This window comes from Schistocerca cancellata, chromosome 10 (genome assembly GCF_023864275.1).
Source record: "Schistocerca cancellata isolate TAMUIC-IGC-003103 chromosome 10, iqSchCanc2.1, whole genome shotgun sequence".
Classification (NCBI taxonomy): Eukaryota; Metazoa; Arthropoda; class Insecta; order Orthoptera; family Acrididae; genus Schistocerca; species Schistocerca cancellata.
Window position 1 is genome coordinate 9800682 of NC_064635.1, and position 23019 is coordinate 9823700.

At 47.3% G+C, this 23019-nt stretch overlaps 1 protein-coding gene across 3 annotated transcripts in view; it reads right to left on the minus strand.

Moving 5' to 3' along the window:
• LOC126106398 (G patch domain-containing protein 2) overlaps nt 1-23019 on the minus strand; it is a 173830-nt gene that overhangs the window by 113381 nt on the left and 37430 nt on the right. The window lies entirely within an intron of this gene.

Here is a 23019-nt window from a genome sequence, read left to right on the forward strand (position 1 = left end):
GATGAAAGGGGACTCTAACCCACGAATGTCGCGTTCCCGCTCTGCACTCGTTCCGTTTCGCCAAGGGCTGTCCGGAAACTACCCGAACATAAATGGGTCGTGCCCCGTACAGCTCACACCGCCAAAAATTCTATATTTCTGAACGCATGTCCGTTTGGAGTTTCCACTACTGTCGCTCATTTTTGACCACGTCCTGCATACTGAATACTGGATATCGGCGGTGAGGAGTAGGCGCTGTCCCCTGGTCAGTATCCACATATTATAGCCCCGTGCCAGAGAACACAGTCCTGTAGGGTACTACATTTTTTTCCCGCAACGTATTTACGAGAAGGGTACTTCAAAGCTGTAAGAGGTCTTACTACGAGAAGGTTTGAGATGTGATGTTTCATCGAATTTTCAAGAAGACTTACGCCGATAAATGCATAACGCTGCAATACGAGCGAACATCAGTTCAAGAGAACCAGCGAGGAGTTAATGTAAATCGAGTATACAAATGGTAATTGCATTATTTCAGTCCAAATTCAGTTACCATTTGAATATAAACTCCAATACAGAATGTGTAAAGACGAAACTGAAATTAAATGCCTCAGGACGGGTGTAAGGCAGAAACACGTCTTAAATAACCGCCTTCAACTGTGACTGATAGCAGATTCTGCTCAACATTAGTCCTTGAACGGTCACGACGTTCTGTAGCATCCATTATGAAATTAGGTTACACCGACCCCTCCGCAGCTCGTCTTGTTTCATCAGGGCCAGTGTCTATTTCTCACTAAATGGGTCAGTGCTTTGTGGAATACAGAAATTAGTAACCAAACGCACACACAGAATCGCCATAAATCATCGCACGCTACTCAGCAATGCAAAGACGTACAGTATTCCTGTACGAAAGCTGTGGGGTTTTCCGTAAAAGGGCACTTCCCAGGCACCATCGCCACTTGTTCTGCAGTTCACACACAACACTGTACCATTGTTAAGACGGACGGCCCCTCGCAGACTTTCCCCCTTCGGCGATGGGCTGAGCACGTGGTCGTGCTGTGGCGCAGCGCTGACACACCACGTGAGTCACCGTCTGGTTTGTACTTGAGGTTCCGAAACTATGCATTGCAGGCAACCACGGCATAAGAATTTCTTAATGCCTACTATAATGTATTTTACAGACTGTACGACGCACTTTTTCCTTAGAAATTTGGCTCCAGAACTCATGTGCATCCTATACTTGAAATTTATATAAAAATGTCCAGTGTTTGACTTAAAATTACCGCCCGTCTTGAAAATGACCGTATATGCGATTCCGCGGAAAACCTATCTCGATCTGGCAACATTGGATTCGACTGGCAGCAGCGGTGCACAGACACGACGATACGGTGCGTTGCGGGATTCACAAGCTTGCTAACACTGTAACCCTCCCGCCCCGCCATCACAAACCTAGAACATTGTCTCGTCTGTTATGCGTCACTGCAGTCTACGGCGCCAGGGAACTTGAACCGAAACACATTTGTGTTACATAATACTTTTCTTAGTAGCTAGTTTCGCAATGGAAAAAATAAAAGATGGTCGTATGAGGCGGGCCATAAATTAAAAGTAATACCATAAGCAGAACAACATGGAGACAGGGCAGCTGAGCCGCATTTCGGCCCTCAACCAACAGAAACGAAACATTCGTGATCGTGGGCTAGTAAAGAACAACTGAAAACTTGAGGACAACTAAATGAGCAAATACAGCAGTGAATGCAAAATGGTCCAAACTAGAGGATGACGTTTCTAGAAAGAGATTTTTCACTCTGCAGCGGAGTGTGTGCAGATTTGAAACTTTCTGGCAGATTAAAAACTGTGTGCCGGACCGAGACCTCTGCTCAACAACTGAGCTACCCAAGCACGACTCACGACCCGTCCTCATAATATTACTTCAGCCACTACCTCGTCTCCTACCTTCCAAACTTCACAGAAGTTCTGCAAAACTTGCCGGACTAGCACTGCTGGAGGAAAGGATATTCCGGAGACGTAGCTTAGCCACAGCCTGGGGGATGTTTCCAGAATGACATTTTCTCTCTGAAGCGGCGTGTGCGCTGATTTGAAACTTCTTGGCATATTAAAACTGTGTGTCGGACCGAGATTCGATCTCGGGACCTTTGCCTTTCGTGGGCAAGTGCTCTACCTACTTCACAGTTCTCGCAGGAGAACTGTGAAGTTTGGAAGGTAAGAGAAGAGATACTGAGGGAAGTAAAATTGTGAGGATGGGTCGTGAGTCGTGACTGGGTAGCTCAGTTGGTAGAGCACTTGTCCGCAAAAGGCAAAGGTCCCGACTTCGAGTGTCGGTCCGACACACAGCTTTTATCTGCCAGGAAGTTGTTTCAGAGGATGACGTGTTGAGGTGGATTCAAGGACACCAGGACACCATAGAAATGGTATTGGAATTAATATAAAAATGATTCAAATACATGCTTGTAACCTGGCGCTAAAATGGAACCAAACAGACTTTCAGGGAGGAGTTGGTTGGTGCTACAGTTTTGTAAAGTGTCGTGGACTTAGCATACGAAGCAAAACCAAAAATCTCAGAAAATTCCACAACAGTATGAAGATAAAATATTACCCATCGCTTTATTATTCAACATCAAAAGAAAACCAATGTGGAACTAAGCCAAATAACGAATATGGACGAAACTCCTCTGATATTTAATGTGCCGAGTAACAGAACTGCTGCCATGAGAGGTGCTCAAATTGTATCTATAAAACCAAGTGGACATGAAAAAGCGCACTAGACTGTTGTCCTTGCACACTGTGATCATTTTCAAGCACAAAACAAAGCCAAAACCTTCAGAAATACGACCAGCTAGTGGTGTTCACGTACATGATGCACGACGCTGGTAGGAAATTATGGTTTACAGAGTGTGGGAGAGAAGGAAAGGTACTATGGAAGAAGAGTTATCTTCTTGTGTTACATCAGTTCAGTAGTCATTTGATAAAATTCTGTGTGAGACAGGGAAATATAAAGCTTGCTGTTACTGCGGGAGGACTTACCTTCACAAGTGCAACCTCTTGATGTCACGATAAATAAAACATGTAAAGTGTATAGGAGAGAGGAATGGAACAAATTTATGAAATCCAACATGAATTCACGCCGAAGGGAGCTTTAAAACGACCTACAATCGAACAAGTGTGTCAGTGGTTGAAACAGTCGTTGTCTTGAGTAAGAGAAGACATTGTTAAATATTTCCAGTAGTACGGCATAAGCAACGCTCTCGATAGCAGTGAAGACCATGTTATATATGAAGATGACAACGGTGACGACGAAGGGGAGGAAGAAGAAGAAGCAGCAGCAGCAGCAGCAAGAAGCAAGTTCAAATGGCGATTTTTTTTTTTATAAAGGTTAGTTCGGATTTACAAAACATATTTTTGTGTGGATTTGCAATGCATCTTGTAGTCCGTAGCGTCTTATATTCTATAAAATACGGCATTCAGACAGTATATCGAACATGTTCTACAACCAACGGAAAACGCGAAAATTATATTGTTGCGGAGGGAAACACATGGCTGACAGCCGAGCTACTCAGTCCTGAGACAAAACTGGGAATTTCCCGACGCTGTTGCCACTTCACCGCAGCATCCCGAGAACCTGCGACTGCAGACCGCAGAACTGGTAAGCACCGACCACGCTTGCTGCTCGCCTCCCGGTAGCGAGTGTGTTCCGGGAATCCCATTCCCTTTCAAAGCCGCCCCGGCCACCCCACTGCCGAACAACGTTGTCCGCAGTGGCAAAAGTTTGAGCTGCAGATAATTGGTCGCTTAGTGGCCTCATTCTCAAATACTGTATGAATACATTCGGGATAATTTGCGCACTGTGACTTAGGCTGCTTAAAGACATACGCACAATTTCTTACTTCGTAGTAGATTATCACAGGAGTTTAAATTCGGTCAATAATTATACGAAATAGTAAACATCAAAATTCTGTTGCCCCTGGAAGTCGTTACATATATGATCTACAGTTACAGGTAAACAGGGGCTCTAAAATGCACACCTCAGGAGCTATGAGCACCACATCTTCGCGCTACTGCGAAACTTAATTCCTTCTGCTGAATAAATCTGAACGATGATGTTTGTATTCTTGTTTACTGTCTTATATCAATGTGGCGCTAAAAATTCTTAATGAATTGTAATTTTGTTAACTTCACTTAAAAGAGTATATGAAAAACAGTATTTACCTATATCTAAGGCCAAAAAAAGTAACAGAAGCCTGAATTATGAAATGCCGATGCATCTGAGAAATGTATCGACATCATAGTATCAATCCATGAATCACATTATTTGTGCAAAATATCTACGTATCGTTGACATATCTATGGAAGACGGACGTATGAGCAACCTTAAAATTATTAACGCCAAACACCACCCTCTTCCGGACTGACAAATTCTTCACGAACTTGGGGATTCGAAGAGCCGTCAATGTGGATCAGCACGACGTAGCCAGCTTGGTAGTTGGTTGGCGCCGAATTGCAGAGGAGATACGGAATCCTAACGGCAAACCGCCTTTCACTGATTACTCATCACAGTAGCGCTGAATAACGGTATGGGGTTAGTGATTTATCCGTCATACGATAGGCTCCCGGTACGTACGCGCTACCCCCTTCGAAAGAGTTCATCTGGGACCTCGCTTGAACCGTCCTAGTCAGCACTCTCATAAGAAATCTGGCACTGCGTACAATTCCACATAAATTAATGTAATTGTGACGTCTGAGCACATGAGCGTAGCACCAGGCTTCCGAAAACATTCGTGCCGACTACTTGTGTAGTAAATGTTCTGCCTGTATTTTTTCGAAGATTTTAAATACACAACGCACAAGGGCGCAAACCATCTGTCCGCTAGAAGAATGGGTGATTTGTACATTCGAAGTATTTTTTTTTTTCCTTCTTCTTCTTCTGGAGCCGGTAAGCCGTAATACAGTCCGGAAATCAACTGCACGAATTCATTCGGCAGCTGCAGGGCCCGATAATGCAACAGTGTAAATGGTCAATTTACTCGGCGATCCTCTACTGCCAAAACTACGGGCATTTTCAACCATTCTCTGACCGCCAGCATATTTCCAACAGCCTGGAAGCAGGGACTCGTAAAACAACAATGCAAGAAAGAATCTGCCAAATACATAGTTAACAAACAGCTAACTGAATATTTAACATCAAATAATCTTTTAGATGTATAGCAATCCGGTTTCCGGCAAAATCGCAGCATGGCGACAGCCCTTATGAAAGCGACTGACGAACTGAAACAAACCATGGACAAACAACAGAAGCCTTTTTTTAAGTGCTGTATAGCGAGTTTACTCGTATCTTACATCTTGCTAACAGTGTGTAAAAAACAAAAAGGTCACAATATGGGGATCAGTATTGGGCCCATTGCTCTTCATTACATATTAATCATATGTCAACTATTCTCTCCCACTGCGAATATCACCTATACGCTGACGATATTCAGTTGTATCTAAGTGCAAGTCCAACACACCTATGCACAGCCATCCAGCACGTAAACGCCAATTTAGTTGTCCTACCAGAGTGGGCGCAGAACTTAGGTCTGAAACTTATACCATATAAGACGAAAGCAATCTTAGGCGCTCATGAAAGTGTCACTATGCCCTCGGTCAGAGTATCTCTTCCACCATTAACTCCGAACGATACAGAAATAATAACCCTTCCTTCCCTTGCAAAGAGCTTGGGGATAATTCTGGACCATCATTTAGGCTGGACGAACGCATAATCACAGTTTGTAAGGTGTCCGGGTCACTTCACTCATAACATGAATATAAAAAACTATTTCCTTCTCACGCAGACTGGAACTGGCTATAAAAAACTGTGTACGACACATCTGTGACGTACGTTTTTTCGGTCATATCACACCAGCCTACGAATAATTCTATCGTCCACTCAATCACTGCACTCCCTCTTGCTTGTCTTCAACATTTACTCTCCTATTTCAACATTTACTCTCCTATTTCAATACCACAGTACGAAAACACGTTCTCAACAAAGTAAAATCATCTCTGCACCTTAAAGTAACACTACCATGTCCTACCATTTCCTGCATCGGGAACCTGATTTTGGTACAATCTTCTTCAAAATACCAGAGAAATTAAATACCTTCCAAGTTTCAAAAGGCAGTTAATGGTCCACCTTCCGTAACAAAAGCCACCTCTCCCACATTCTGTGTAGCTCACTATCGTCAGTACCCCCCATCCCAACTTGTCCCTACCCCTGTCGGCAGATCTCTCTATTTATGTTCTGTTCTTTCCGAACATCTACTGTCACTGTCATTTCCATCTCTCTTCCTTTATCCATTACGCTTCTGATAACACTAAATGTGGCGTCAAAGGTACTACGCTAATCTATATCATTCTAAATGCCCTTTACTAATGTAGGGTGCGGTGGCCGAGCGGTTCTAGGCGGAACCGCGCGACTGCTACGGTCGCAGGTTCGAATCCTGCCTCGGGCATGGGTGTGTGTGATATCCTTACTCCATCAGGACAACGTTCCGAATATTTGCGCGGTACAGGGCTGAAACTTCTTTAGCACCCTCCTTACAGTCCAGACTTCGCCCCTTGTGACTTTGCACTGTTCCCGCATGTGAAAATGAAGCTGAAAGGAGTGCAGTTTTCAAATGATGAGGGCCTCCTGAGGGCTTGGGACAATGGGTGTACCTTACTCCCTACAGGAACTTGGGAGAACTGGTTTAGGGATTGGTTTCGGAGGACGGAGGGGTGTATTCATTGTGGCGAAAAAATAAATAAATAAAGCTGTATTGCAAAACTTTCCTTGTACTTGAGAAGAATAAGAGAAGCCACCGCCGGGTAATTGTGTAGAGGCAATCCAGTTGTGCAAGCGCGCGTCTCACTCTACATTTAGGTGCCGCAAACTAACTTCTCGATACTGCTGTACACCGACTTACGTAATTTTGTGTCATTTACAATCATTAAAATTTCTTAAGTCGTCATCGTTTTATTTGCGCCACACAAACTACTGTCGACAGACTGTGTGTACGGGAAAGCAATCCAATTTGACATAAATGTCCGGAGGTTTATGAAGTCTTTGTTTGGGGTCGCAATTTAAAAAACGGCTGTCCTACCTGCACCTTATGTTCTGGTGACGCCCCAAGACCAATATCCTTAGATAGGTTTACTACAAAAGTGTAGCGTGTTGACGAAGGTACGAGCATACGGAATATGTTCCCAGATATGTGAGTGGCTCTAAGACTCCTTAAGTAATAGATTCCAGTATGTTGTTCTTGACGGTGAGTGTTCATTAGAGACAAGGGCACCGTCAATAATGTCCCAGGGAACACACACATTGGACACTATTACCGCTCGAGTTAGTCTCTCTCTATATACAAACGATGTGGCGGACAGGATGGACTGCAATCTGCGGTTGTTTGCTGATGACGCTGTGTTTCACTGGAAGGTGTCCAACTTGACGGAGGGTACGAGGTGAATTAAGCAACATCTTTAACTGGTGTGATGAATAGCAGCTAACACAAAATGTAGAAAAATGTATGTTAATGCGGATGAGTAGGAAACACAGAAGTCTAGTGTTTGGATACAGGATCAGTAGTGTACTGGTTGACACAGTCACGTCGTTTAAATATCTGGGCGCAACGTTGCAAAGCGATATGAAATGGAACGAGCATGGAGGATTGTAGTAGGGAAAGCGAATGGTTGACTTCAGTTTATTGGGACAATTTTGAGAGAGTGTGGTTCATCTTTAAAGAAGACACATATTGGACACTATAACCTATTCTTGAGTACCGCTCGAGTATTTGGGATCCAAACCAAGTCAGATTAAAGGAACACGTTGAAACAACCCACAGGCGGGCTCCTAGATCATTTACTGGTGGGCTCGAACAACACAGAATTATTACGGAGATGCGTGGGGACCTCAAACGTGAATCCTGTAGGGAAAGCGGCATTCTTTTCGGGAAACACTGTTGAGAAAATTTAGAGAACCGGCATTTGAAGCTGACTGCCGAACGATTCTGTTGCCGCCACAATACATTGCGCCCAAGGATCACGAAGATAAGAGTGGAAGAATCAGGGCTCACACTGAGGCGTACGGACAGTCGTTTTTTCCCTCATTCTGTCTGCGACTGGAAGAGGAAAGGACACTACTAGCAGTGGTACAGCGTACTCTCCGCCACGCACCGTACAGTGGTTTGCAGAGTATGTATGTAGGTGTAGAAGCTGCTTTTACATCTAATGATTTCAGGGCGTTAAGAACCAAGTGTTGATTTATATGTGCTGGGAAGTTCTGAATCCAGCCAAACCCGGTGTGATTTTCAACAGACCTGTACCGTAAGAAGCATTGGATTCCTTAGTATATTAACGTGATTACGAATACTGGCGCTTAAAAGAATGCCATTGCACTGACGATGAAACCGTCTAAAACGTGCGATACTGACAGTCCATACTGCCTGCAATAAACACGGGCACGTTTCCTGCTGTAAAATCAGTCTTGTCCCGAAGAAGGCCTGTGTAATTCGGTCGAAACGTTGGTTTTCTAGTTTATACCAGGGCCGTTCAATAAGTAATGTAATACTTTTTCTAAAAATATGTTGGTTTTATTCCGATACACCATATTATTCCCCCACTCTTTTGGCTACAAACCCCTGGTTTATAATGCAGTCTCCGTTCAATTCGACGGCCTTACGCCACCTTACTGGCAGGGCCTGTATGCCCGCAAGGTACCTCCCCAGTGGCCAACATCGGAGCCAAAGTCTTACTGCATGAATACCCTCCCTACCATCCACGTATTGGTTCCCGCTGAGTGCATGCCCCATTGGGGCAAACAGATGGAAGACGCGAGATCCAGGCTGTAGGGTGGGCAGACTTGAGGGGGGGGGGGGTCTTGTGCGGCCATGGAGAAGTTCGTTTGCATTTTCCTGAGTCGCGGCTGTGTGTGTTCGGTCAGCACGCGTGAGGTCGGACTGGTTGGCCGACGTCGTCGTGCGCCCAACGACTCATCGAGCTTTTGTTCACTGCCAGCCCTCCGCACTCACTTGTGCAAGCACCGGTGAATACCTGCGATGCTCTGGTTTCCGACAAATGAAACTCAACGCCAGCTATCTGCCTGGAACGCGTTTTTATAAATCTCCGATATGCGTGCATGAAGGTTTGTGAGGCCCGTATCGAATTCTAACGAAAGTCGATAGCAGTTCCCGCAGTCGTCGATACTGCGCGTGACAAAATTACGCGACGTTTGCCGGAAATAATGTGAAATGGAGAGTTACCCGTTGGTATTCCGGTTACTATGGATCTATTTATCGATTGTCATTTTTTATTCGAAGTTCGCTGTTGCTATATGGCTTTACATTTTGTCAGTTGGAGATAGTGAGTGGAGCTGTAGACGCTACAAAACGGAGCGCTAAGTGGAGAAATTGGAAAGTTTCCGACATTGTCTTCTGTTTGAGGTCAACAGTGCGGTGACTGCTGCGGAGACAACCAGAAACATTTGTGCCATGTGCGGGCAAGATAATATTTTTCTCATTATACGGAGGAACGTTTTAACATTAGAAACTCTACACGATCGGGGAGATGAAGATCGTTTAAACGCATTAATCCACGTCAGTGTACTCGAGAACTGGCAAACGTGACGAACTGCGATCATTCTACCATCGTGCGACATTAGCATCCAATGTGGAAGGTTCGTGAATCGGGTGCTTGAGTATCGAATGCTGTAAGCCGAAATCACAAAAATCAGCGGATGGCCATACGTGCAACTCTGCTTGCTCATCATCAATAGGCTCGTGAACAACACCGAATATTCCTGTCTTGTAACGCTACTGGTGACGAGAAATGATGTCTTTATGCTAACACAAGGAACAGAAACAAACGGTTGAGCCCAAACAAAGCAGCAGCTCCCCGTAGAAAGAGCTGCTGGCACCCAACAAAAGGTGATGTTCTGCGTCTGGTGGAACATCGACGGGGTGCTGCACTACGGATTGCTTCTCGGAGCTGTAACGATCGCTGCTGACATTTACTGTCAACAGCTGAGACGTCTTGCAAATCTTAGAACAACGACCAGAAAGACTGCGTGATGTGATGTTACTCCACGATGATCCATACCCCGCTAGACAGACAAAAACACTAACAAGTAGGAATTGGGTTGGAAAGTCATTCCGCACCCACCTTATTCGGTGTCGTGGGGTTTCCTACGAGCAGTGGCACACTAAACCTGTCAGAGGCCCGGGCCGACAAAACAAATCGAGGCTCCCCTTGCTGCTCCCTCCCGCCCTCCTCACCACACAGGATTTCTCATTGAGTTTCAAACTCAAACGGAAGGAAGTCCCACATTGCTTATCATCTTCATTTTGTGTCGTGATAACTTACAAGGTATAACGTTATTTTACGTAACACTGAAAATGACTGCTCTCGTAATCTTGTTACTATTATTTAATAGCTATGTTGCCCCTTATACGACAGAAATCATTACATGATGTATTCAAAAAAATGTATTTAAAAAAATGGTTCAAATGGCTCTGAGCGCTATGGGACTCAACATCTGAGGTAATCAGTCCCCTAGAACTTAGAACTACTTAATCCTAACTAACGTAAAGACATCACACACATCCATGCCCGAGGCAGGATTCGAACCTGCTACCGTAGCGGTCTCAGTTCCAGACTGTAGCGCCTAGAACCGCACGGCCTTACAGTTAGTAATTAGATAAAGATTTACGCGACAATGGGCGTGTTCATCTGAAAGAAAGTACAGAATATTTCCCTATGGTTAGATGCGGCGTATAAAGTGTCGATAACTAGCGTGTTCTTGATGTCGCTACAGATGATAAAATTCGTTGCGTAATGTAGATGACTCCATCAAAGTTCATCTAGTTGGAATTTCATCTTTATAAAATGAACTACACAATAATCAGCTGAAAAATGCTCCTGTTGGAGCACAATAAAGGCAAATATGGTCGTGTTTAAAAGTCTCTGACAGGAAAGTGGGCAACCAGCTGTCTGAGTCCTCATTCCGCCTTCCTCACCAAAAATTCTGGGAGCTTCACAGGATGAGTGACCATGTTATCTAAGAAGTTTACCAAGTAAAATTTCAGTTTTGTTGACATAAAAATTCAATAAATAGCAGATTGTGTATTAGAACTTTAGAAATGCCGTTAAAAGCGTACTTTTGTGAATGAGATCCGCCAGACACGAATAATTAGTTTCGTATGACATATATGACGAAACTCCAGAATCGGTAAGTTAACTTTGCGAAATTATTGATGCTGATCGACGACGGCACTGTCTGAGAAAAGGTGACAACACCTGCACTGGGGGTGAGCGACTGGGGTAGACACCGGGTTCCCGGGTTCGATTCCCGGCGGGGTCAGGGATTTTCTCTGCCTCGTGATGGCTGGGTGTTGTGTGCTGTCCTTAGGTTAGTTAGGTTTAAGTAGTTCTACGTTCTAGGGGACTTATGACCACAGCAGTTGAGTCCCATAGTGCTCAGAGCCATTTGGGGTAGACAAGCAGTGGGGGAGGCTCAGTTCGCAAACACCTCGTTAGGGAACCAGTTGCTCGGGACAGCTTCGCTACCTGCTGCACCTTTCTAGGAAAACCCACGGTAGGAAACCCCACGTAGCCCCTTATTCACCTTATCTTGCGCCCTGAGATTTTCACCTTTTCCGCTCTGTATGGAACAACCTTCAAGTAACTTCCCTCCGGATGAAAATGCACTCCGAACAGGTATCTACTAGTTCTTCGCCTGAAAACCGAGATTTCTACAGTCGCGGGATCGAAAGTACCCCGACGTTGGCAGACTTGTAAATAGTGAAGGAGAATACATTATTGATGAATAAAGTGTCTATTATGTGTATCTGTTGTGTTTATTAAACTCATGGAAAAAAGCCACGAACTTATGCACCAACCCCATATATCTATCCTTAACCACGCGACCTACGCTGACTTACCGAGTGTACACGAGTTTTTTTTTTTTTTACCAACCAAAATCAAAATGTGGTTGAAGTGCGCCAAGGTCATTTGCGGTAAGTCTCCTCCCCCATCTCTGCACCGCTCCACTACGAATTATACAAAAAAAAAAAAAAAAAAAAAATAAAGCTATTTTATCAGTAGTGCATGGAGCGCGGGAAGACTGTTTAAATGCCTCTGCGCGTGCTGTGACTAAAATAATCCTTGCCTCACGATCCCTATGTGAGCGATGGAGGTTGAAGTATATGCCTGGAACCGTCACTTAAAGTCATTTCTTGAAACTTTATTAGTAGATTTTCTCAAGGCAGTTTAAATCTATGTTCAAGAACCTGCCAGTCCAGTTTCTTCGCCATCTCTGTGGCACTCTCCAATAGGTCAAACAAACCTGTGACCATTCGTGCTGCCCTTCACTGTATACGTCCGATGTTCCCCACTGTTCTATCTGCTGCAGGTCCCACACACTTGAGCAATATTCTAAGATAAAACGACGAAGTCATTTGAAACCACTCCCCTTTCTAGACCGACTCCATTTTGATAGTAACCTGCCGATGAATCAAAGTCTGCCATATGGATAACCTACGATTGGGGCTATGTGATCATTTCATTTCATATCTCAGTTATTTATTGCACTCCACTCAGGAATTTCTAGGAGCTGACCGATTCCATTTGCGACTGACTGACACTGAAGGCATAGAATACAATTTCCCCTTTTTTTTGTACAGATGTGACTATTTTTGGGCTGCCTTTTTTGCGGTCGTAGTTCATCACACGCAACTTCAGCACCTGCAAAAGTTTTATACGATTAATAGTTCACCTGAAAATAGGCCTCTAATAAAACTACGATAATGGAATGTGGTCGAATTAAATCAGGTGATGCTGACTGAATCAGATTAGGAAATGAGGCAGTTAAGAGTAGTAAATGAGTTTTCCTATTTGGGGAGGAAAATAACTGATGATGGTTGAAGTATAGAGGATACAAAAAGTAGACTGGCAACGGCAAGGAAAGCGTTTCTCACGAAGAGAAATTTGTTAACATCGGGTATAGATTTAAGTGTCAGGAAGTCTTTTCTGACAGTATTTGGAGTGTAGCCATGTATGGAAGTGAAACATGGAAAATAATAGTGCAGACAAGAAGAGAATAGAAGCGTTCGAAATGTGGTGTTACAGAAGAATGCTGAAGATTTTATGGGTACATCACGTAACTAATGACGAGGTACTTACTAGAATTGGGGAGAAAAAGGAATTTGTGGCACAACTTGACTAGAAGAGGGATCGGCTGGGTAGGACATATTCTGAGGCATCAAGGGATCATGAATTTAGTATTGGAGGACAGTGTAGAGGGTAAAAATCGTAGATGGAAACCAAGAGATGAATACACTAAGCAGTTTCAGAAGGATGTAGGTTGCAATAGTTACTTGGATATGAAGAAGCTTGCACAGGATAGAGCAGCATGGAGAGATCAAACCAGTCTCTGGACTGAAGACCACCACCACCACCACCACCACCACCACCACCACCACCACCACCACCACCACCACCAACAACAACAACAACAACAACAACTAGGCCAATGGAGCCATCTCAGGCTGAGCAAAAAGTTCGCTACTGGTACTGGCGAGAAATAATATCCACCACCACCACCACCACCACCACCACCACCAACAACAACAACAACAACTAGGCCAATGGAGCCATCTCAGGTTGGTTGGTTGGTTTGGGGGATTAAAGGGACCAGACTGCTATGGTCATCGGTCCCTTTTTCCAAAGACAAAGAACACCCACAGAGAATAAAAACGAGGAACAAAAGAGATCACAGACGATACAGGACAAGAGAAACTGAAACAAAGACAAGACAAAACGAACTAAAAGCACACAGAGTGTGACGGTGGTTGGCCGACCAGAGAAATAAAAAAGGAAAAGCCAACCACTGGAAACACATTAAAAAATCAGTTTAAAACCGGAGGCCAAAGGCCAGAAGCAACACAAAACAATAAGATAAAAACAGAAACACTCAGAGTAAAGAATAAAAACCCCCTGCCCGAATAAAACGTAAAACTAAGTCAGCCATAGCCGGGTCATCTGATAAAAGGGCAGGGAGCGAGGCAGGCAGTGCGAACGACTGCCTGAGCGCAGCTAAAAACGGACACTCCAATAAAACATGAACCACGGATAAAACGGAGCCGCAGCGACATAGAGGCGCATCCTCACGGCGCAATAAGTGGCCGTGGGTAAGCCGAGTGTGCCCAATGCGCAGCCGGCAGAGGACAACAGACTCCTTGCGAGAAACCCGCAAGGAGGAGCGCCACACACCGGTAGCCCCCTTGATGGCCCGAAGTTTGTTGCGTGAAGGCAGGGCGCGCCATTCAGTGTCCCAAAGGTCCAGAATTTTGCGGCGTAGGAACGCCCGCAAATCGGTCTCCGGGAGGCCAACGTCCAGAGGTGGTGCACTAGTCGCCTCTTTCGCCAGCCGGTCAACATTCTCGTTGCCGGGGATCCCAACATGGCCTGGGGTCCACACGAAGACCGCAGAGCGGCCGCAACGCGCAAGAGTATGCAGGGACTCATGGATAGCCATCACCAGACGGGAACGAGGAAAACACTGGTCGAGTGCTCGTAAACTGCTCAGGGAATCGCTACAGATAACGAACGACTCACCTGAGCAGGAGCGGATATACTCTAGGGCTCGAAAGATGGCGACCAGCTCAGCAGTGTAAACGCTGCAGCCAGCCGGCAAAGAACGTTGTTCGGAATGGTTCCCTAGAGTGAGCGCATACCCGACCCGACCAGCAACCATCGAGCCGTCGGTGTAAACAATGCCAGAGCCCTGATACGTGGCCAGGATGGAATAAAAGCGGCGGCGGAAGGCCTCTGGAGGGACTAAGTCCTTCGAGCCCTGTGCCAAGTCTAGCCGAAGGCAAGGGCGAGGAACGCACCACGGGGGTGTACGCAGAAGTGCCCGGAAAGGAGGTGGAACAGGGACAAGCCCAAGCCCGGAGAGAAGCTCCTTGACGCGTATGGCGATCGGACAACCCGACCGGGGCCGACGTTCCGGCAGACGGACGACTGACTGCGGGAACAGGAGACGATAGTTAGGATGCCCGGGCGAGCTTAGAACATGGGCAGCATAAGCGGCCAGCAAACGTTGGCGCCGGAACCGCAGTGGAGGGACACCTGCCTCCACGAGTAAGCTGTCCACAGGGCTGGTGCGGAAAGCACCAGTGGCAAGGCGTATCCCGCTGTGGAGGATTGGGTCCAGCACCCGCAACGCAGACGGGGATGCTGAGCCATATGCCAGGCACCCATAATCCAGACGGGACTGGATTAACGCCTGGTAGAGCCGTAACAGGGTAGAGCGGTCGGCTCCCCAGCGGGTGTGGCTCAAGCATCTCAGAGCGTTTAGATGCCGCCAACACGTCTGTTTAAGCTGCTGGATATGAGGCAGCCAAGTCAACCGGGCATCAAAAACCACCCCCAAAAACCTGTGGGTCTCCACCACAGCAAGGAGTTCGTCGGCAAGATAAAGCCGCGGCTCAGGATGGACTGTTCGGCGCCGGCAGAAATGTATAACGCGGGTCTTGGCTGCCGAAAACTGAAACCCATGCGCTACAGCCCAAGACTGCGCCTTACGGATAGCGCCCTGTAGCTGACGTTCAACAGCTGCAATGCCAGTAGAGCTGTAATAAAGGCAGAAGTCGTCAGCATACAGGGAAGCGGAGACAGAATTTCCCACGGCCGCAGCAAGCCCGTTAATGGCTATTAAAAACAGACAGACACTTAAAACAGAGCCCTGTGGCACACCGTTCTCCTGGACGTGGGAGGAACTATACGAGGCCGCGACTTGCACGCGGAAGGTACGACACGACAGAAAATTGCGGATAAAAATCGGCAGAGGACCCCGAAGACCCCATCCATGGAGCGTAGAAAGAATGTGATGACGCCACGTCGTATCGTACGCCTTCCGCATGTCGAAAAAGACAGCGACCAGGTGCTGACGGCGGGAAAAGGCAGTACGGATGGCCGACTCCAGGCTCACCAGATTGTCGGCGGCGGAGCGGCCTTTACGGAACCCACCCTGAGATGGAGCCAGAAGGCCTCGAGACTCCAGTACCCAATGCAAGCGCCGGCTCACCATCCGTTCAAGCAACTTGCAAAGAACGTTGGTGAGGCTAATGGGACGGTAGCTGTCCACCTCCAGAGGGTGCTTTCCAGGTTTCAAAACGGGGATGACAATGCCTTCCCGCCATTGCGACGGAAACTCCCCCTCGACCCAAAGACGGTTGTAAAGATCGAGAAGGCGCCGCTGGCAGTCCACTGAAAGGTGTTTCAGCATCTGACAGTGGATGCCATCTGGCCCAGGAGCGGTATCAGGGCAAGCAGCGAGGGCACTGCGAAATTCCCACTCACTAAATGGAGCATTGTAAGATTCTGGGTGGTTGGTGCGAAACGAAAGGCTCCGACGTTCCATCCGCTCTTTAATGGAGCGGAAGGCCTGGGGGTAATTCGCAGAAGCGGAACTCATAGCAAAATGCTCTGCTAAGCGATTGGCAATGACGTCGGAGTCAGTACAAACTGCTCCATTCAGTGAGAGCGCAGGGACGCTGGCAGGTGGCCGATAGCCGTAGACGCGTCGAATCTTGGCCCAGACCTGCGAAGGAGTGACATGGAGGCCAATGGTGGACACATACCGCTCCCAGCACTCCTTCTTGCCTTGGCGGATAAGGAGGCGGGCCCGCGCACGCAGCCGTTTGAAGGCGATAAGGTGGTCGAGGGAGGGGTGTCGCTTGTGACGCTGGAGCGCCCGCCGGCGATCTTTAATCGCTTCAGCGATCTCAGGCGACCACCAAGGCACAGCCTTCCGCCGAGGGGACCCACAGGAATGGGGAATGGCAGATTCGGCGGCAGTAACGATGCCGGTGGTGACCGATTGAACCACCGCATCAATGTCATCGGTAGAGAGAGGCTCAAAAGCGGCAGTGGAGGAGAACAAGTCCCAGTCAGCCTTATTCATAGCCCATCTGCTAGGGTGCCCAGAAGAGGGGCGCTGTGGTAGTGACAAAAAGATCGGAAAATGGTCACTACCACACAGGTCGTCATGCACACTCCATTGGACAGACGGTAAGAGGCTATGGCTACAGATTGAAAGGTCAATGGCGGAGTAGGTGCCATGCGCCACACTGAAGTGTGTGAAGGCACCATCATTTAACAGCGAGAGATCGAGCTGCGACAATAAATGCTCAATGATGGCGCCTCGACGTGTTGCCACTGACCCCCCCCACAGAGGGTTATGAGCGTTGAAGTCGCCCAATAGCAAGAAAGGTGGCGGCAATTGGGCGACCAGTGCAGCCAGGACATGCTGCGAGACATCACCATCCGGTGGAATGTAAAGACTGCAGACGGTAACAGCCTGTGGCGTCCACACGCGTACAGCGACAGCCTCTAAAGGCGTCTGGAGAGGGACAGACTCGCTGTGCAGAGTGTGAAGGACATAAATGCAGACGCCACCAGACACCCTTTCATAAGCTGCTCGGTTCTTGTAATAACCCCGATAGCCACGGAGGGCGGGGGTTCGCATCGCCGGAAACCAAGTTTCCTGCAGAGCAATGCAGAAGAAAGGGCGAAGGCTGAGAAGTTGGCGGAGCTCAGCTAGATGGTGGAAGAAACCGCTGCAGTTCCACTGAAGGATGGTATTAGCCATGGATGGGAAAGGCGTGAAGGGACTGGGGGGGCAGATTACGCCTCCGGGGCCCCTGCTGCTACTGAGTCACCACCTGGACAACAGCTATCCACTGCATCCGAGGGACTGGCGAGATCCATGTCCTCAGCGGACGCCAGGATCTCCACCTCATCCTCGGACGCAGAGGGAGAAGGTTGCGGTGGGACAGGTGCCACCGCAATTTCAGGATGCTTGGGAGCCTTTTTCTTTGACTGCTTTGCGCGCTGAGCCTTAGGTGGTTCTGGCTGGGAGGGCCTCACTGGGTCAGTCTCTGGGACTGAAGACGACCGTGACGCCCTACGACCAGCGACCGGTGGTTGTTTGACAACCTGGCGGGTGTCCACTTTGGCACTGGGCAAAGCCTGGGATGGGAGGGCCCCAAGGGACCCCTTCCGAGCGAGAGGAGCCGAAGAAGGCTCACGCTTCTCCGGCTGTGAAGGGGGAGCAGATGTCCCCGGTGGTTGGGGTAGTGTTGCTCCTGAAGTAGATGGAGCAGGAGCAACAGGGAGTGAAGTGCCCCCCACAACCAAGGGGGCCGGTGAATGCTGACCGAGCTGAGATCGAACTGGTGTTGCAGCAGCGGCATAACTAGTTGGCATTGGCACAGGATGTAGCCGCTCAAATTTCCGCCTTGCCTCGGTGTAGGACAGGCGGTCCAGGGTCTTATATTCCATTATCTTCCTTTCTTTCTGGAAGATCCGACAGTCCGGCGAGCAGGGGGAATGGTGTTCTCCACAGTTAACACAGATAGGAGGCGGGGCACATGGAGTATCAGGATGCGAAGGACGTCCACAATCCCGACACGTGATGCTGGAAGTACAGCGAGATGACATGTGCCCGAACTTCCAGCATTTAAAACACCGCATCGGAGGAGGGATATATGGCTTCACATCACAACGGTAAACCATCACCCTAACCTTTTCGGGTAAGACATCACCCTCAAAGGCCAAGATGAAGGCACCGGTGGCTACCTGATTATCCCTCGGACCCCGATGGACGCGCCGGACGAAGTGAACACCTCGTCGTTCGAGGTTGGCGCGTAATTCATCGTCGGACTGCAGAAGAAGATCCCTGTGGAATATTATACCCTGGACCATGTTGAGACTCTTATGCGGCGTGATGTTAACTGAAACATCCCCCAACTTGTCACAATTGAGCAACCTCCGTGACTGGGCAGAGGATGCCGTTTTGATGAGCACAGAACCAGAGCGCATCTTGGACAAGCCCTCCACCTCCCCGAACTTGTCCTCTAAATGCTCCACAAAAAACTGGGGCTTGGTTGACATAAACGATTCCCCATCAACTCGCGTACACACAAGGAACCGGGGTGAATAGTCTCCACCACCCTCTTTTGCCATACGTTCCTCCCATGGAGTGGCCAGGGAGGGAAATGATCGTGGATCGTATTTCCTGCCGTTGAGGTTAGACCTCGATCGCTTAGAGACTGCTGGTGGTGGCCCACCAGCGAGAGATGATGTACCACGCTTCATTGCGGGTCATCCGCCCCGATGCCACCTACTCCGACCAAGGGCCCTCCCCACGGGCGCCACCCAGCCACAGCAAAGGCCACCTGGCAGGATGGCCATTGCCGGGAGTCCCGATGCCCCGGGGCGATGGGCATCTACTCCTTGGCATACGTGGGGAGTTAACGGCGCAGGCATCAGTAGAGCGATCCCTGTGTTGTCAGGGGGCTACAACCAAGAGGGTACATGGCGGCCCCACCACAACGGACTGGCTACCGTGCTGGATCTTAGGTGCAAAAAATGGCCAAGGTCGTCGTCGCAGTTAAAAGAAACGCTGCAGAGTGCAGTGTGGTAATCGCCCAAGAGATCGAAAACGAGCGGGACACCATTGCAACGACGAGAAAGACGGCTAAAGGTCTAATTGCACGATGGATACAGTGCACCATGTAAGGCGCCCTTCCCCAATTGGCTCGCTCTTCGGAATAATTTAGAAAGATGTAGGTCAAACCCGAGAGGGGACCATCACATAAGGCCGAAACATGTGAGACTCCTTTTAGTCGCCTCTTACGACAGGCAGGAATACCGCGGGCCTATTCTAACCCCCGAACCCGCAGGGGGAGAGCCATCTCAGGCTGAGCAAAAAGTTCGCTACTGGTACTGGCGAGAAATAATATGTTTCTTAAATATCTCACGAATTCAGTATTTGGTAGTGACTAAAAAGTATTTAAAAACTGTTGAAAGGACGTCAAGGGTCCACTTGTGGCTGTCCAAACAGTTCTATCTTTGATACGGCAATTTCGGTGTATACGCAAATATCAACCGCACGCAATTGTTGCCTTGTTACGGTACAGGCAATGAGTATTTGAATTTGATCGCACTTTTCATACATGACATCATGAGTGCCATGGATCAAAGTACTCAACTAGACGCAGTATTCCTTGGTTCCAAAAAAGCATCTTACTCAGTATCACACCTGCCCTTCTTATAGAAAGTACGGTCATATAGGGCATCAAGTGAAACCTGTGACTGCACTGAGGATTTATTGGTAGGGAGGACGCAGCATGATATCTTCGATGCAGACACATCGAGAAATGTAGGAGTTACTTCACGTGTGACCCAGAGAAACGTGATCGGACCCTTGCTGTTCATGTTGTATGTTAATAACTTTCCAGACAGTGTTAGTAGCAATATATGACCTTTTTTGCATGATACGGTGATACAAGGCGAGGAACTGTCTGAGAAAAGCTGCACAAATATTCAGTCGGACCTTGGTAAGATTTCAAAGTGATGTAAATAGGGCAACTTGCTTCAAAAATTGAGAAGAGTAAAACTGCGCACTTCACAAAAAGAAAAAAAGTGGTATCCTATGATTATGCATCAGAAGCTCGATTATCCGACCTTCGATTAACCGACTGCTAGGATTATTCGACCATTCGTGTGTGCTCCGCGCCCAACAGCGTGCCAACATTGTCGATCGATTTTACTCCAGAAACCTACCATACTGTGCGACTGTATTGCTGACAATCCCCAAGACACCCCTCTCATTCTGAACTTCCACAAGGTGACATGAAAGTTATGTTTTCGCCCCGACCCCCTTTCCCCCAACCAATGGACAATAGTGTTATTTAGTGGTTAAAACGACGTTATAGAAGGAAATATGTCAGCGCTTTGCTAGACAAAACAATGAAACGCCTCAACACAAAAGACGCAATTTACAGAGCTGCTCAAGAATTTAAGAAAACTATTCTACAAAAAATCGTCGCATGAGGTTCGCCCTAGTATAAACCAAGAGCAAGAACTACCAGAAACTAATGAGCCAGACAATGCACATTTAATAACTGATCTGTAAACTCTTCAAAATGATGTAAAGCCTGCTCATGTACAGGAATGGTTAGCGGAAGGTGACCTTGCTGCTGTTATGGATCTGGTCATCGATCTTGTTTTACAATAGTAAAATGTTGAGCAAGAGAAGTCAGATGATGAAAAATGCGAATAAGACGAAAAAAATCAGTCACTCTGCAGCAAAGGAAGAGTTCGAAACTGTCCTCAAAAGTTTGGCATAGGACCCAACCGCTATAACTTTGGACATATTGTGTGCAAAGAATTGTAGTTATCTAGCCACACAATCAGGTTTAAGAAATCGAAACAAAAACATTTTGCACATTTTCTTAAACAGATTTTCAATGTCTACAATTTTCTGTTTTGCTCTCTCTTTGTCAGAAACATAATTTTTTTCTTAATTTTGATTTACTGCATCATTTTGAGCCCTATAAATGACATGGTTCCTCCTCCTCTGATTATACGCCTTTACAGCGTTCCGACAACCCACTGTCCCCTAAACTGACGGTTAATCGAAATTCTGCTGTAAATTCAATGTGTCACAGTTGGAATCGGTCAACTTACACAAACAGCTGTGCGTGATAGTCCGTGGGGACTGGAACGATCACATAGCCTCAGTCGTGGTTGATGCGGGTGGCAGACTTCACATTATTGGTAGATCACTAGAGAAATGCAACCAGTCTACAAAGGAGATTGCTTACAAATCACTTGTACGGCCCGTCGTAGAATATTGCTGAAGTATGTGGGATCCGTTTACAGAGGACGGCAGCAATAATCGTCACGAATTTATTTGATCCATGGGAGAGTGCCGCAGAGGCGATGAGGAAACTGAACTGGCACGTTTCAAGATACATGCCAATTATCCAGAGAAAGCCTACGTACAAGGGTTCAACAAGTGACTTCAAATGTTGGCTCTAGGAATATACTACAAGCTTCTATTATCGCTCTCGTAGGGTTCGCGAGAGCAGCGCACACGGAGGCATTTAAACATTCTTTCCGCACTCCATACATGAATGAGATGGGAAGGAGCCCTAATAACTAGTGCAGTTGGCCTTACCCTCGCTGTGCTCACTTCACACTGGTTTGCAGACCTTGGATGTCGTTTGAGGTGAGTAGCATAAATGCTTTAACTCCAGTAGAAAACCACTGATAGCCAGAAACTGAATACGCCACCATTTAAACAATTTATAATTTACTCTGACTGTGGACTAATTTTTCAAAAATTCATAATAAAAAAACACTAGATCAAGGATGCGGAAACAAGTCAGTGAAGTGCGTGCATCGCGTAGTAGTTGGGTTTATTGTGTTCAGTTCCTGGGCTTGGACCGTTCGCGACACGTTGGGCAACACCTGGTTCCCTCACGACCGTTAAAAACTGACTACGAGACGCCGTCTGCGAACATCGCAGCTCGCCGCTAGATGCAAGGGCTGAGCGGACAAAGAAGCGAGGGGTGGGGGGTAGAAGGGGCCAGTAACCGGCATCCAAACACGGGGAGCACGCACCATTCTGCTAACAGAGCTTCCGAATTTCGCAGACTGTGACAAGTATGTGAACGTAACCGAAGCAAGGTCACTACAACCACCTTTCTTCACTGACAGGTACGACATCTTACAAAATTTTGTCATAGACAAGACTTCACCGCAGCTGCCGTGTGTGTGTGTGTGTGTGTGTGTGTGTGTGTGTGTGTGTGTGTGTGTTTTGACTATCATAATGACAGGCGAACTAGCACAAGGGTGGAAAATACAATAAGAATAATAATATGCAGGCGCTTCTGCACACGTTTACCTGTCACTTCCTGTGAATACACGCAGAAATCGGATAACTTGTCAGTTCGCGTAAACAAACAGACCACGCTCCAACCATACGGTACTCTCGTTTATTTCTGACAGAAGGCGAGGACTGCCCAACCCCAACCGCCCCCCCCCCCCCCCCGGCCGCTCACAATTGTATTTTTTATAGATAATCTGTGATGTATGTACGACGTAACTTGCGAGCAAACTAACTGTCGGGGTTATGTCAATTATCTATTACATGCTTGCTGAATT